The following is a 17,948-nucleotide window of genomic DNA, read 5'->3' as shown; positions in this document are numbered from 1 at the left end:
AGACCTATTTGGACATTTAAGGGTTTGTTCACAAGTGGAAACTCGCCCTATTAATCTGAATTGCCAACTTAAGTAAACTCACTGTTGCAGTCAATTACTCAACGCAGACTCACTCATCCAAACAAGTGCCTGTCTGGGAGGAAAGACAGCAGTTTCCACAAGACAGAAGAGGAAAAAGCCACTTTTGCCTTCATTTTAACAAACCAGAACACAAGTAACAGCTACAACAGGTATACAAAAAGACCTCCACATCAAATCAGGCCCAATATTAGAGCCCAATTCTTCGCCTCCTAGTGGATAACACAGCATGGAAGAGAATGAACTGAACATAGCCTCTTCCGATCACACTTACAGCTCTGCTATTGATTAGATTGATTTAAGCTTCAACATCTTAATGTTTAATGATGGACAAGCCCCTTGCTCTGCGGTCATATGATCCCATTAAACCCTCGAAGAGCATCCCTTCCCTGAGCTGGGGGTCCCGTCTCAATACAGTCCATGTGTGTGTGAACAAGTGGGACATTCCTCGGAAACTCAACCCGGCTCTATTAACTATGACAACCACAAACCGAAGCTCAGGCGCAGAACTTGATATAATTTAAGCTTCACACTGATCCTTCCCACACACCCACAATAGGCTGATCCGGCCGGGCGGTCCAGGTTGATTATTTCAACACTGCTGGCATCACACAGTCTGTGGTTATAAAAAGCGAGCTCAGACGGCACTCTGCAACAGCACACAAGCAGACATAGGCACGAGGACAAGGCCATGAGACACAGAGAGATAGTGCCTGTTAGTCTTTATGCTCATGTCGTCTCTGTGGGCGGTGCACACTTGCACTTGCAGTTTCTTTTTGACCTAAAGCTCAGCACTTACCTCAGGGCCCCCCTCCCCACAGGGCCAGTTCAGGTCCCAGGCATTGAAATGTCCATAAGAGTCCATATCAGCATCTTGAAGCTTTATTATAAAACAGAGGTAGGAGTACATTGTAACATGAATGTTAAAAGACCCTGAATTGGAAATCCTATGGTTCCTTTTTGCTTTTCTTTCACCTACAGCAATGAAAATGATGACAAAGACAAAACCACAAACTAGATGAAACCACAGCTAGGCCTATATTTTTTATCACACTCTTTATTACTATATACATATACTGCATGCGTCGCCACTTCGGAAATTCCTTATCAAGGTTTCGATTTTGTTCAAACTGACAGCTATTAGTAATGAACTTGAATCTTAAAGTCATTTCCCGATTGGTTTACTCCTCATGGGTTTCATAAACTGCCTGAAGTCTAATGTACAGACATGTACATACGATCAGTGAGTAGAGACAGAGCGTTAGCTGTGCTCGTTTGATGGATAGGTAGAATGACAACAAATGAACACAGTGAGGCCATGCGTCCCAGAGAGCTAGACATGACCATTCTGTGCCGAGCCAGCCAACACCTCCCCCCACTCCCCTGCCGAGACCATAGTACCTAACCCAAGTGCTTTGCTACACCTACACCCATCAGTCACCAGGTGTCTATTCTCTTAAATGTAGGGCATGCTAAGGGTATATATATTGTATATAGTTACAAAGGTGAATTCCAATGAATATATAAAATTATATATTAGATATAATAGTTACATTAACATTAACCTTTACTGTTCAAAGACATAACAGGATTGTCAATGAAATGCCAATTAAGCTCCTCATTTTCTAGGCATGACTAGGTGTGAAGGAACTGTTCCCCGAAAACATCATCCATTGTCCTCATGTGCAAGCCTCAAATTAAATTACCATTCATCCTTTTGTTTCTTCTCCTGAGCTCCTGTTGACACATCCTTTAAAAAAAATGCTGTCTTCACACTGCAGCTCTGGGCCAAGGTCAGCCGTGGTGTTTGCACAACCCAAGGTTAAAAAATAAAGTAATAGATTTCCGGGTAAGCTGGCTCTATTTTAAAAAGCTGGCCCCTTCCCACCAACACATGACACACTAATTGATGTGGCCTATTAATAGTCAGTGTTTGCAGAGAAGGTAGTAGACATTAGCGACTCAATTAAGATATGATTAGGAGATTATAAGACTTCTCCTCTTTCCTAAAAGAGGTGGGGGACAGCAGAGGGAGAAAGAGGGTTAATTTCCAAAAAACACTCGAACAAACTGGTTACCTCCAAAAAACAAAGAAAACTGAGCCTGGCTTAACATCCCACAAGAGAGCCGGTCGAATAGGTACAGCGCTCGTTTTCAGGACTTGGCCTTGGCTGGAAGGCAGAAGCTTCAGCCACTTATCAATAATTTACTAAGCCCTTACGGCAAGAGGCGCTTTTAATAAACATTATCTTGACACTGGGAGGCCCATATAATACAAGAAACGCGTCATACATGATCAGTTTGTGCGACCTTTTACTTTCCTGTGTGGTTTCGTGCCATTGGCGGCACAGTGTGGAGTATGGGGGGGTGTACCAAAACACAGAAGTTTTGAAAACATCTAAAACCATTGATAGAAAAACAGGATGACAGAAATCCCACCTTGAATGGAAAACGTGCGACCAGGGTTTTATTAGAAAGTGTTTCAGCAGACGGAAGGTGCTTAGGAAGCATATTAGAAGCTGAATGGGGTAATTCACGCTACAAGGTGACTATTTTGGATAATAGTCGACCAATTTGCGGTAGGAAAGGTGTGTGATAAAGATGCCAACTTTCTTTTTTTCCTTCCACTGAGTGCTTCTGAAGGTTTGAAGGCTGCATTGGTGATAGAAGTGGGGAATATGAAGGTATTTTTCTTTTTTGTGAGTCCCACAGGGTTTTATTTTTGGGTGAAAACTTAATTATGTTAATTTAATTATGTTAAATGAATTATGTTAATTATGACAGTTACAAAAGTAAAGAGGTGTAAGGAGATACTGCAGTACAGTGTCTGAAATGTTGACCGAAGACTACTGTATTTACAGTTTGTACTTATTGCACCTTGGAAAAATTTAATGTCTTTTTGTGTATAATGAGTCCCCTTAAAGCATTGTGATGTTATATTTTGCTATATTGCCCACTCCTAATTGGTGACAGTGGAGGAAAAAAAAAAAGAACAGCAGGAGCTCTGAATTCATGTTATTCTCTTCGACTGCAAACAAACCAATTGTGTGCACAAGGAGAACCAGGGCATAAGGAACGGGCTGCTACTGCTTCTTTTCACAATCTAAAATGAAATTGATATTCCAAACCTTGTACAGCAAAGATAACCACAAACATTGTGCGTTAGGTCCTTATCATGAAATGTAAGCGATATTAGAGGAAGGAGCTTCCAACGAAGGGAATGTGAACAGGGGAATCAAAGTGGCCACAATTTGACCCTTAGAGAAGGCATCTGTAGCCTACCTGTTCTCTGACCCACAAACACGGAGTCCATAGTATGAGGCAGAGCAGGACATTGGCTCTGTACAAGAGCCTCACCATCTGTCCATGTTACCTCCTGTGCCGTCTTTTTGAGCCAGGCAGCACTGGCCCGAAACCCAACCTGGGCTGGCGTTCTGTAGTAAAACCCTGCAGAACACAGCAGACGCCATTTATAGGGTGCAGGTGATCTCACGCTTACTGTCCCATGGGAAGAAAGCAAGTTAAATGTAGCCCTGCCCGAGTATTGCACAACGTAACGCCCAGGCCAAGCGCACCCCGCTGTTTAGAGTACCACCAACACGTAGCTCAAGTGCCCGGGTGGAGTGTCCATGATGATGGTAATGTGGAGGCATTGTGATGCATGTTAACCCCCTGCCTTTTCTCCAAACTTCCACACCTACCTCAGCTGCCAAACCATGAGAATGAACTGAAACAGGGGTTTAGGTCAGGGTTTTACCAAATATGCTGCTTAAACGGCCGAAACTAGGGTTTCCCAAAGGGGCAGTCCCTTTCTCACCGACCTCTTACCATCAGATATTTAACCAGGTATGGTTCAATGACCTAAGAGGCCCATTTTTAAGGGGTGTGTCAAGTCTACATGTATAATGAATGCAACAGAGGCAAAGATGGTTGCATAATAAAACAGTTTCATAATATCTGAGTCTGTCCAAACTTTCACACTGGGACCAGTAACAAACCACACATAAAACCTGTTCTGAAGCAACATATATAGCCATTGTTTTCGATTATAGCTAGTGATCTGAGCAATTACACCACCCCAGACCAAATACTAAAGAACCTGACAAAACACTGCACCTACAACTGCCATAATAGCAACCATGGCCCACAGCTTTTACTACTGCTATCACTAATACACCATCTTGGTTAGATTATTCTGGGCAAAAGGAGGAAAAGACTGTAAAACACAACACTAAGAGCTGAAAGGTAGCTAAGCTTTGCGTGTAAACTCCTTAAACGTGCAGTTAGATTTCTAGCACCCACAAACATAAGAGCACCCATGTATCACCACAACAAGCCCTGAGAAGAGGGAATTCGAGGCATTGTTGACATAAAATCCTATAATATAGCTTAAAGTACCCATCCGAAAATATGCGAGCAGCACAATTATCAACATTACACGCCTCAGTGAAACCACGTCTGCATTTAATGGTGGTGAGACGAAAAAGATCCACAGCCTGTGCCATTAAAACGACCTAGCTCAACGAGCTAACGCGAGCTGCATGCTAGTTAGCCAGCAGGCTAACTTCCCCGTTCATATCAACCAGCGAAGCTAGCAAAGGCTAGCGGCACCGTTAGCATGAAGCTAACCAGCCAGTAGCGAGCATGAGCAGCCGAATTGTAAAGTAAGAGCCCAACAGAAGAAAATATCGACGATTACAAACGATATCGCTCGGATTGTGCGTGCTTTACGCCAGTAATTAGCTAGCTAGCATTAGCTACAGCTTCTTACCTTAGGACTCCAACTGCCCGAGGTTGCTCTGCTCGCTGATCCGTGTTCCGCGGTAGGAAAGTCGGATACCTCTGCGAAAAGCCACCGCCGTTACAAGCAGCTAAGCGACGCCTAAATCTCTCTTCTCCTTTTTCAGTTCGTCTCCGTGAGCGTTTTAGTCGAAAGCTGATACAGTGACCGGTTATCGTGTCCTGGTTGTAACTTAAAATCCATCTAAAAAAGGTGAAACGAGAAAAGGAGGCTATATTTTACGAGTTCCAGCTCCAGCCGAAGCTGTGTTGTGTGTTACGGTCTCACGGCGAGCAGCATAACAGGAGGAACTGGAGACTGAGCTCCGGATCGATGTGGAGTCTGTAACGTTACCCCCGGCCGTATTTTCCTCGGCTCGACTGCATTCCTCCCCTCTGTTGCACAATGAGCCGCTATAATTTATTCATGAGATCATGGGGATGGAGGTGCTCTCTGTCGGAAGAAAGAGAGGCAGTTTTTTTTTTTTTTTCCTTTTTTCTTTTTTTGTCACTCACCCCCTCATCGCCCTCCCCAGCTGACTCCCCCCTCGACGGCTTTCAGACCAGATTAGCTGATCGTCCATCGAGAAGGTTTGCTGGGGATGATGAGGATGATGAAGATGCTGATAATGATGAAGATGGTGTGTGGGTTTTGAAGTCCCAAATAGGATAAATGGCCCGATGGTACAACTCAAAATACAGCTTATTTTATGGTGAAAGATCATTAGTAATGATTTTTTAATCAATTACTATAATCAACTCTGATTTCGTAAATGTAGTGATAATTATTTAGTAATTATTATTAAACAAGCAATTACTATAATAAGAATAAAGTTAGATTCATTGAAAATATGGTCAGTTTTGGTGATATAGCTGAAAATAAAAAGTGGCATATGGTAATGGCACATTCAGTACAGGATATTTTACTTTACATTTACATTTAATTGAGTTAAAATGTGAAATTTGACCAGGTGTCTGCTGATTTAATAAAATATCGCAATAACAAATACATATATATGATTTATATAGTATAACTGTGTGTGTGTGTGTGTGTGTGTGTGATTACAATTATAAAACATTCTAAAATTATATGATAAATGTTGATATAAAGATTTTTTTTATGAAATTCAAAACAATAAATGAAATATGTGCAATTGTGTGTAATTAAGCTTGTATAAGAGTTATTATGGTGCTGTAGGCAACAGGCTTACTGCATTGATTCAAGTAATTACAGTAAAATGTACATTACAGACTGCATGGCACCTTGGTTTCACAAGAAACATGAATCAGCTGTATGAATCCCCCTCTGTAGATAAGGAGGAAGCTAAATGAATGGTCTGGACTGCCACACAGTGCAAAAAGAAAGGTCAAAGAAGGTGAGACACTCTACAAAGGGACTATCTACAACTGCCTGTGAATGTCATGGAACACGTTACTTATGTTACAGACTTCCCAGACTTGTGGTTTAACCACAGACCTGTTGTCAGTGGAGATTTAGAGGGAAGACATTTACTACATTAGTTGTAGTTCACATCTTTTATGTATGTCCATATGTATTGCCAATGGAATATAACTCTCTGGAGCAGATAAACATGAAACTGTTGTCACGATAAAGCCCACTGAGCTGTGGAGCAGTGGAACTGTGTTATCTGGGATGATGGTGCTCCATCCAATATTTTTGAGATGGGTTGGGGAGTTGGGGATGAGGTGGGCTTGTCGCTGAATGCAGTCAAATCCCCACAGCAATGCTCCAAAATCTAGTAGAAAGCCTTCTTGCCTGGACAGTAGATAGTTATATAAGTTAGAATAGAATATTGCTTCTTAGGTTGCTAACTTGCATTATACTAAACACGATATGCTAAACACGAACATTTCTGTTAATGTTGGAGTTTTTTTGCCATTATTTTTGAGAACTAAGCTTGCCCCAGTTTGTAGCTAGCTAGCTATGATGCTAAGGCAAAGCTATGGCTTCCTAGTTCGTGGTTGGATGTTGGTCATCCAAATAATTAAAAAAAATTATTCCAGCCAACATGCACATGTGGGGTGGTTCCAAGCAGGCATGGGCACTAGGTGGGTTCCAAGCGGGCATGGGCTTTCAGTTGTTACATGCCTTTTAACTGGGACCCTGTTGGCCTTCCCAAATGGGACACATTGTTGCAGTCTACCTTATTCTCACATTTGTCCCATCTAGGCTCTGTGTGCAGTGTACAACCCAGATGGGGCCATGTTTAACCTTTCTTGGTCTCATCACTGACCCTGGTGGGCATCCATATGTGGTCAACATGGGTAAACATAGAACCCAAGACAAAACTTTCTGGTTTCCAGTTGGGCTCCCCATACAGGCCCTCCAGCTGGGATGGAGCTTATATGGATTTTATGGAAGAATGTATTAAAATATACAGATGTATAAACATTAGTTGTAATAAGGTGTTGTTCTACCAAGAGCTGGAATAACATTCATCCAAAAACTAATCCCTCATTTGACATTTTGATGAAGGAGGTGGAAAGTCTGTGACGTTGGTCCGAAACATCCCATAGGTGTTTAGCTGAATTAATATCTGGTAACTGCGAAGGCCGCAACATACAGTACTGTGCAAAAGTTTTAGCTACCTTGAATTTTTTGGCAATTCAGTCCTGAGACATGTCACCAGTTGTAATCAGACTTTTCCAACTTTGGGGCTAACACTCATTAAACATGAGCTCCTTCAAATGAAAGCATTTGAAGGCTATAAGATAGACAAGCATTATTAGGAAATGGTAGGTTAGGGGAACTGTGGAGGTCAAGATGAGCTCTGGAACAGGAAGAAAACTCTGAGAGAACTGCTTGTATGTTGGTTAGTAAGGCAAATCAAAACCCCCATGTGACTGACAAGAACCTGCTTGAATGTTCTTAGAGTCAATTAAATTTTCTCTGTATACGTTTTATCTACATATCATATCATATCTAACTTACTGTTGTTTTCTATGTTTATAAACAGTTATGAAGGATATAAAGACATACTTCTGTCTGCATGACAATAAAACTTATTTCTGAATTGGAAATGATGGAAATTCTCCATGAGCAAAGATGGATTATTGTTCAATCTGCTGGAAACAAATCCAGCTCAAAATTTCCATATTGTGATTTACAGGACAAACTATTTAGAATTCACCTGCCACTTAATTTTGTCCATGGTGCTTTATAGATCTATTGTAAATTGCTGTATTTAGGTAGAGAGAGGTACAGTGGACATTGGTTTCTTATACAGTAGTAATGCTGTGGAGACCACATTTTATTGTAATTAGAAAGCAGTTTCCACTTTTTAAAAAATCTAATTTGTGAAATGTATGCTAAAGTAAGAAAACAACACAGTTTACCTCTCATAGGCTTCCATGTGGCATAGAATGAGAAAGCACAATTGCTTTTACACTGTACCACTAATACAGGAATGCAATATTCTCCAGTGGTTGGCTATTATTAGAATGTATGTAATCTGAGAACTTTCCCTGGGACTATTTCACTCAGCATTTGTTTGCATGTTGTGGGTAGTGATGTGTATCTATACACCAGACTTTTCACTTTCCTTACACAGACAGAGAAACACTGGTAATTGAAGCTAGCACGTCCAGCTATGAAGCTAAAATAGGTAAGTAACAATTTTATATGGCTCATTCTTACAATGTTGCTCCAGTTTATTTGAGGTTTGGGGCATTCGTTTATGCACCGCTCTCTTAAAGTCCCACAACAGCATTTCGATTAGGATAAGGTCTGGACTTTGACTGGACTAGGTCTAGACTGACTAGGTCATTGCAACACCTTATTTATTTTCTTTTTCAGACATTCTGTTGTAGATGTGTTTGCTGGTGTTCTTGGGATCATTGTCCTGTTGCATGACCCAATTTAGGCCAAACTTTGGCTGTTGGATAGATGGCCTGACATTTGACTCTAGAAGACTTTGGTAAACAGAGGAGTTCTTAGTTGACTCACTGACTGCAAGGTGTCCAGATCCTGTGGCTGCAAAAAAAAGACCAAATCATCATTGCTCCAACACCAACTGCTTGACAGTTGATATGGGGTGTTTATGCCGATATGCAGTGTTGTTTTTCGCCAAACATGGTGCTATGTAGTATGGCCAAACATCTCTAGTCTGTCCAATGGATATTGTTCCAGAAGTCACAGAAGTCTGATGCAAATTTAAGCCTTGCCATCATGTTCTTTTTCAAAAGAAAATGATTACTCCTGGCAACCCTTCCAAAGTAGCCATACACATTCAGTCCTTTTCTAACTGTACTGTCATGAACATTGTTATGTTAACTGACGGTCTGACTTTGGAGTGCATTTGCTGGGACGTCCTGGGTATGTTCTAAATGTTTTCCAATTGTGAAAACTTTTTCTTACTGTAGAATTACAGTCTTCAAATTGATTGAAAATGGTTCCAATCTTCTCTAAGATTGTTGTTGATGTCTATTCTCCTTGGCATTGTGTTAACGCACACCTGAATGCTCCAGACTAACACACTTCCAAAACGTATGCTTTTATAGAGGTGGAGACTCTGAATGCTGATGATTAATTAAACAAGGGAATTTGATTAGAGCCACCTAGATGCTATTTACCCTCTTTCCCTTCATTGTTACCCTCTTTCCCACGTGTTGTTTATCTGAGGTAGTATTTACCTAATTTTATGGCCATCTGATATGTAAAGCCATAGAATTTAAAGAGGGTGTTTGTTTTTTTATATGACTTTATGCCAAATTATTCATTTATAATGCACACGATAACCCACGGACCTAATGTATTTGATCTACATGCAGTTCTGTACCCTACAGGAAGTTATTTTTTGCGATGTACCTAATTTTGGAAGGGCACATGTCTCACACACAACTCCACAATGGACAAAGGGGATGTGCCCTACTAATAAAATAAAACAAATGTCAAGTTTGAATTAATATCTGTTGTGATGTTTTTCACTTTTTGACATCATGTGAATGATGTTCTTTACCTTGGATTACAATTTCATGACAAATTGATCAATAGAAATGCTCCAAAATGAAATAAATTACACTGACGTCCATTAAAAGTGAAGAAGCTTTTTCCTTCTCCTGTAAATTTGTCATTTTGGAGACACAAGGTTCTTGCATGACAGGGACAATATGGTGGTCTCTAATACTGTGTACTGTGTCCACTCTTTATGCTTTTTTTTATAGGGTTTCCAGGGTTCTTTAATGAAGCAGTAGTTAAATGTATACATAGAACCATGGCAACTGAAAGAACAATTTAGATGCTTATAAGCTCCCCAGATGAAAAAAAAATAGTCAGCTTGCATGTATAGAGTGGTAGTAACTTCAGGTGGTGTTAGACGAGGATGATCAGGCTTTAAATATGTCCGGAGTGTGTGACGGGACAGGAAGTGGGGGTACAGTGCATTGAGTGTCTCATTGCATGTGTGGAAAATGGGTTGCAAAGCAGACATTAATGATCAGCACATTTTACAGCTTGTGAATGAAAATTGCTGAATGAAATTGCTTCTAGAAGTCAACACAGGTCCTTCACGACCAATTTCTGCAAGAATCCTCTGCAGGGAACTGCATACCATCAACATATGGAGCAGAGTGGCATGCAAGATGCCTTGGCTCACTTCTGCTCAAGAATGACAAGAATTTCCTGTAGATTAGGATTTCTGCTACTGTTGATTGACCCGTATGACCGTACGCTTCGATACACCTGCAAATTCAGCAACAGCTAACATTTCTATTTGGATAATGACCTTCTTTATAAGGTTCTCAGTTATCATTTTTGTGGTTATAATATGCAAGCCTATGTCTGTATGTTTATTCCCCTTACACACATTAAAATGTGAAAGTTAGGATTCCAAGGGGATCAGCAGTTTATTGCTGTACCACTATGGCCCGGGAGTCGCAAGTTCGAATCCCAAGCCATGCCACTTTGCCATCAGCGGCCGGAGTCTGAGAGAGCACAATTGGGTGTGCTCTCCAGGGTGTAGATGCGGTTCTCTTCCCTCATCACTCTGAAGTAATCCTGACCAACACAGTTGTCTTAGCTGGTGTGGTGGAGCAGGGGACCCAGTGCTTTCCTCAAGCGTGTCGAGGAGACATGTGTTAAGTCCTTGTAATCCATATTATAAACTTATTAATCAGGGTTCATAAGTATTTGGACAGTGGCCATTTTTGTAATTCTGCTTCTGTACACCGCCACAATAGATCTGAAAAGGGGCCATCAAGATAATAAGTGATGGATTTGAGATATTCACCAATAATTCAACAACATTTAAACATTTTAGTCATTACTGTCCACATACTTATGTACCTGCCTGTATGTTTTTTATCACTGTAATTTACATCACCTTGATATAAAACCCCTTTTTCCTCAGCCATAGCTACTGGAAAATATCAAGTAGGCCTCTTTAAGTCAATCCCGCTCCGAGTTCCTTTGTTTGTCAAAGCCTCGCTTTTCTGCTGTGGCTGTAATTGATATTCCTTCCTTGTTCTGTCTTGTTAAGATCTCACAGGGCAGTGCCATATCTGCAGAAAAAGAGGAAAAGAACTGCCCTTAAGACATTGAGTCAATAAAACAGACACTTTACCATGCCAAGAGGGAACGGGCTGCTCCACTGTGGTTCAGAGGGGGGGAGGGAGAGATGTAGGCTGGAAGGAAAACTCGTACATCCAAAAACAAAAGACCTCAATGTGTTACTGGGTTCAGTCAGCCTGGCTGTGGGAAAGAAAACACACACCATAAAGCTGTAGTTACATAAGATAAGAACTCTGGAAGGTGTATTAGCCTCCCTTTTGTTGTCCCCCCCTGTGCTGGGAATGGTACATGCCATGCCGGTGGCAAGAACATATCATGGGAATTATCCAGCAGAGAGAGACAGCAGGAGAGAGAGGGAGAGAGAGCGAGCGAGCTAGAGCTAGACTGAAGCTGCTGAGAAAAGAACAATAGATCTGCAGTCTTGATGAGCGTGACTGAATGCTACTGTAGAGGTCTGGAGCCAGACAAGTGCTGTAGGGAGCGAGTGAGCGAGCTTGGTCAGAGGAGCAGGGAACAAAGGGAGTCAGCTGACCAGCTGACTGACCAGGTAACAAGAAGACAAATCAGAAGCCGTTCAAAGCATCAAAGATTTCTAATTTTCTATCCGCAGAAGAAGATAATTAGCTGTTTCCTTCCCAGCTACCAGTTAATGTGTATCAACTCTATTAAGAGGTTCCAAGAATGTCTGGAAATGTGTAAATTATTAATAGGATGCACCTGATACATAATATTTAATGAATGTGACATCAGAATTTATTTAAACAAGAGTATTATATAAAATAATTTGAATCCCAATTTACAAAATGATTTAAATGATGTTTAAGCTTCCATAACTTTTTGAAATGTGAAAGGCCCATAATTACTTGTGAGAACAAACTGATAAACATTGCTGGAACTTAAAAAAAAAAAAGTTCAATAAAAACATTGTAGAGATGTCCAGAAAACGCAACGTTCAAAAAAACGTTTTACTAACCAAAAACTGTTAGCTGTGTCACACACTCAAAGCTCAGTGCACATTAGCCGGCCTATGCTGTTACAAACAAAGATGGCGGATTCAAATAATCCAAACACGAGTCGTAATAACGAAAACAGCTTCGTTATCCCGCATGTGTGTGTGTGTCTGAGATCAGTCGGCAGAAGTGCCTGCATCGCTGCATGAGGCCAGCACAGTGAGAGGGGGAATGGAGGGAGAAAAAAAAACAGAAGGAAAAAAGAGTCCGACTTATGCTCAGCAGCTCCCTGTTGCCCTGGAAACAGGTGCTGAGATTCTTTGCCTTTTTCCCCATCTTTCTCCTCGCTATCGATGTCAGTGCCACCTCCCACCGCCTCCCCTCCCCCACGACCTGCCGCATCCAACCCCCCCTCCCCATTCTCATCTACTGCAGTCATTTAACAATGTCACAGGCCAGAACAACCAACCCCCCCCCCAACCCTACCACCCCAACCACCACCAACACCACACATACACACACACACACCAACCCCTCCTCCTTTATTCCCCACTCCACGAAGCACATAGAGCACTGTATCGGGGTCAAACAGCACCCTGCTATTGATCCCAATGAAGGCTAGGGATCTAGTACTACGAGGCTAAAGCACCAGTCCAGACCCCCCTCTGGCTAATCTTTTCACAAGAGCCACTCAGGCAGGCGCACGCCCCCGTTGGCTGAACGGACAAAGAGGTATCTCGCCACAGAACAAGCGGAAAAACAATCCCTGCCAGGAATGGGTGATGCCTATCTTTAAAATAAAATAACACATCTTAGCCACGTAAATGCAGACAACGGACTATACTCTAGCTGAGCACTTTATCAGGAACACTACATTAATACTGGCTAGGGCCACTATTTGCTCTTAAAACAGCCTCAATTCTACTAGATGTAGAGAACATTCCTTTAAGATACTGGTCCATCTTGACTTGATTGCATGCTGTTTTATTAGGAGCCTTCCATGTGCCGAATCTCCTCTTCCACATCCCAAAGGTGCTCTACTGGATTACTCTACTGGTGTGTTAAGAGACTGGGAGTAGTCGTTGGAAGGTAAATTGTGGTCATGAAGGGATGCACATGGTCAGCAGAAACACTGAAATAGGCTGTGTCATTCAAGCCATGTGTTACTGGCCCGAAGTGTTCCCACACTATTATATCACCTCCACCTGCCTAGACCGCTGAAGCAAGGCAGGCTGGGTCCATGGATTTTAGCTGTTGATGCCTAAATTCTTAGTCTACGTCTGTTCACCTTAGCAGAAATCAAAGTTTCATCGTACCAGACTACATTTCTTCAGCCTTCAGCTGTCTATTTTTGGTGAGCCTTTGCTTCAGCACTGCAGCCTCAGCTTTCTGTTCTTGGCTGACAGAGGTGGAACCTGCTCTGCTCACCACAGTTGTACAGAGTGGTAACCTAAATTACTGTAGTGTCCATCCAGACTGGTCAGCTCCGACCAGTCTGGCCATCCTTTGTGGACCTCTCTTATCAACAAGGCTATCTGTCTAGCTGCTCACTGGATATTTCTTTGGATATTTTTATTCTGAGTAAGCTCTAGAGCCCGCTGTGCTTAAAATCACAGGAGAACAGCAGTTCTCAGACCAGCCCGTCTGGCATCAAAATACTGAAAATCACTAAAATCACATTTCCCCCAGATTCTCATGGTTAATGTTGACATTATTTGAAGCTGTTTGGCCTGTTTCTGCATAATTGCATGAACAGCACTGCTGTCGTATGGGTAGCTGATTAGATAATTGCATGAGTGAGAAGGTGTAAGGATGATTCTAATAGTGTTTGGTAGCAGGGGTACTCCCAGGGATTTTGGGCAACATAAAAAGATATTACACTGAGCCCCACAACTCCAATAATCGTTCCAACCCCCATTGGACCTGCTTGAAAGGATATATTTAAAAGCCTTAGCATTAGAAATTGGAGATTATTGGCATGAAAAATAGTAGGATCTGCCATAGTCTGGTAAGGTGTAAACAGTCATGTGTTAATGTAAAATGCTGAGTTATAGAGACATTTAACAGGCCAGAGTTGTAATACAGGGGTGGTGAACAGTATTACATGCCTCTAAAAGGTACATCACAGAACACCATTATGCTAAATAATTATAAATATGCTGCCAGATGTCTGAGACAGTGTTTTCCAATCATTATTTGTGATCATGATGTTTTTTATTGTTTCACAAGGTAATAAACAACAAGGGGATGGGGCAGCAATAGTGATGAAAGGTATAATCATCATCATAGACAAAAATAAGAAAGGAGGAAGTGTCTGTATTCAAAGTATACCTTGAAGGAAATCCAGAACAGTTGTGAGCTTAGCATGGGTTGAGCAGTACATTCAAGAATTCGCTGGTCACTGTATTTGTAGAAGCACAAAGTCTTGGTGAAGTCATGAATGACCAGTTATCGTTCTTGACTAATCTGCTAATCGGACATGCAGATTTCTGGAGCATCCAGAGAATTCAACCTTTACCCCTCTAGAGAGGCCTCCTTGTCACTGCAAGGCTCCCTTCTACCTTCTTATATGCACCCTCAGGCCCCTGCAATTAATCCAGGATGCATTGACATGAATTGTGTTCAAAGTTTCAATGTTCAGCCCATGTAGCTGCCCACATCAGATCCAAAACCCTGACGCTGGCCTACAAACCCAAGATTGGACTAGCCCCTCTGTACTTGATGGCAATGGTCAAAAGATGCATGAAAGGGCAAGCATCCAGACTTTTCTCTGTCCTGGCATCGTTATTTGCAATTAACAACCCAGAATTCCATGCAAATTCAATGTGTGATCCAATTTTGTAGGATTGTCTTTTCAGCAACAGGAAATCCAGAAAACAGTAGTTTACTCTGTATAACCCTTTAACCCCATATTGGATGAGGTTATCATTCAGGAGACACAATTATATTCAGATATTTCTAGAATTGTTCCATCAGGAGACATTCCCCAAATATATGTAAAACTGTTTCATGGTGGTACATATATGACGGTAATGGATAGTTTGGAGATGTATTCTAAATCTTCTATGGGGCATAAGGTAAGCTCTGTGAATAACCTTGAAATTAAGAAGTTGATGTGCTAGATTTGTTGATTTTTTTATCTACAGTTATACCAAATAGTTCCCAATTCCAGGGCATACTTTAAGGCAGCAAGCCCCCTGTTCCATAATGCAGTAACAGAAAGTGGTTTTGTAGAAGCTTTAATAAAATGTATATAATTTCTAGCTACACATCTTCTGGAGGTGGTGGTATATGTGGTTGAATCCAGTCCACCATTGGATGAGCAGCTATATGAGAGCCCCATGAAACCCCATAGGCTTTAAGAACTGCTCATATTCACAAGTACACACAATAAGTAGAAGCTGGCAAAAATAATGTTTTTCTTTAAGGTCTGAAAAGAGCAAAGACCTTCACAAACATTAATACCCATAAAAGACCAAGAAGGTTGAGTGAAAGGTTGCGCACCTCTAAAGAGGTTGTAATTATGCCATTATAGAGTAGTGTGACAGATATTGAAGGGGCCTCCCAATGTGTTTTTTTGAATGTGAAACAATACAGCCAAATTTCAAATCAAGACTTTTAGAAGCAGTACTTGGAAATAACAAATCTTGTAATCAGTGTGGCCTTAGAATAGATTCAGTAGCCTCCATTTCAGTAGGGACTGTTTTAGATGCTGTGTCAAGCCAAGACTGTAATGCTCTTATTTGAAAAGTCAAATTTTGCACAACCAAGCCACCCAAAGATTTCGACTGATTCTAGGATACCAATTATTCCATATAACATTTGAAACCATTGAATCATGGAATTCCCCTTTTAAAGAAAATTGTTAGTATCGCTATGGTCATGTGAGCTATCAATACTTCGGTTCCACCCCCTTTCAACACCCACCCACCCCCACCAAACAGCTGGCACATCTCGCCCAAATGCCTGAGCTGCACCAAACTGATGGATATCTGTTAATACATTGAGAGACTTAACCCAGCTGCTGTTTGCCCTGCATTTCCCTTAACCCCTTGAAGCCTAGCTTTATTATTTAGTTATCAGACCTAACATACAAATTTGGTTTGGTTTAGCATATCTTGTGGAGTCCCACCTGGTTCTGTTTTAGGGCCTATGAAACTGTGATATCAATTATGACAGTAATGTTGTTATGAAAGTGATGATGTGTGGGCTTTACATACAGGAACTTAGGGGTTAAGCCAAAGCACAGCGTCTAAGCACAGCCCAACACGTACGTTGGAGTTGGGGGTGTATGGGTGGGGGTCCTCCAGGGATTGAATGTTTGATTGCGTTTTCTGGCCTTTTTAAGTCAACACTGTTTTTCAAGCGCCCCACATTCCATTGTAGTGACTTTCTCTGCTGGCCTGGAGAGGAACATTCCCGGGAAGTGGCTGACCGACAATAACAGCAACGAGGGGGGAGAAACAGAGAGGGGGTGGGGGGTGGGACAGGACAGGGTTGGCTGGATCAGAAAGAAAAAAAAGAAGCTGTTCTCTTCCACCTTTGCTCAGTCAAAGCAATGACACCCCAAGGCTGCAGCACTGAAAAGGCATGCTTTCTCAAAACCTGCGTACTGATGCACAGAACAGCTCTGGCAGTGCTGACGCTGGCCTGCAAAGCCAAAAATGGACCAGCCCCACTGTACCTGATGGGGGTGGTCAAAAACCGATCCATACAAAGAGTGTTCAGAACAAATATGGCCAGGCTTGACCCTTGTCCCTCAAGATGTATGGCAGTTGAAGTCTGTTCTGGAGGTGGCAGGACCAACCTTCTATGGAATATAATATAGAATATCATTTTCAAGAGTACTTAAAGCAACAGCATTTATGTAGCATTTATAACTTAAAGTACCTCCAACGTCATTTTCAATGGCTTGTGAGAACTGCATAGCTCTGTGTAACCCATAAATGCTCTACCGCTTCAGTCTATATGCTTCTTTCACTTTCAGTGACTGTTCCTTATCTCCCAGCTTGTCCAGAAATGTATATGTAAATGTGTCCTTTAGGCATAGCTCAAAGTTACACTTTCCACATGTAGGGGGAGCCCAGGAGCAAGAAATACCAATTCTCCGTATTGCTGCTTTAACTGACTTTTGCATCAGTACTGACTTTTGTCTTTGGCAGTATCAGTATGAACAGTATCTAAGCTTCGGGTATCTTTTGAATTCTAGCCTATTCAAATCAGCCATTGATATTTTCTGAACAGTGAGGCACTTTTGTAAAGCGCTCTGGATATGAACGTCTGCTTTAACGGAAATGTAAATGTAAATGTAAAGACTGGCAATTTCTGAGAGTAAAGAATACACTTCACATTGCACAATCTTGGCTCGGTCAGCATTTTCAGCATATACTTTAAACAGCTGCGTTTGCATTACATCTGTGAAAAGTCACCTCAAAGGAGGGAGGGGGTGGGCTTGGTGCGAGAGCCTGCGGATGATACACAGCGGCGTAACTCAGATGGACGTTAACAGCCACATCAGCCCGAGCGAACGCCGATTGAAGTGGACGTTCTGTCCCTCTCAATCACACTGTGGCATTCCTAATTAGGATGAAAACAGAAAAGGGCCCAAGAGA

At 41.7% G+C, this 17,948-nt stretch overlaps 1 protein-coding gene across 1 annotated transcript in view; it reads right to left on the bottom strand.

Moving 5' to 3' along the window:
- The window catches only part of zmiz2 (zinc finger, MIZ-type containing 2), a 38,499-nt gene extending 33,179 nt beyond the window's left edge, over positions 1-5,320 (bottom strand). Inside the window, exon 1 of the mRNA XM_072658328.1 lies at positions 4,850-5,320. The gene's annotated coding sequence lies outside the window, so the exon portion shown is untranslated. The remainder of the gene's footprint in view (positions 1-4,849) is intronic.
- Positions 5,321-17,948: the final 12,628 nt, after the last annotated feature.

This window comes from Salminus brasiliensis, chromosome 16 (genome assembly GCF_030463535.1).
Source record: "Salminus brasiliensis chromosome 16, fSalBra1.hap2, whole genome shotgun sequence".
NCBI classification, from domain to species: domain Eukaryota; kingdom Metazoa; phylum Chordata; class Actinopteri; order Characiformes; family Bryconidae; genus Salminus; species Salminus brasiliensis.
The sequence above is the reverse complement of the archived record's forward strand: the minus strand, read 5'-3'. Positions and strand labels throughout refer to the sequence as shown.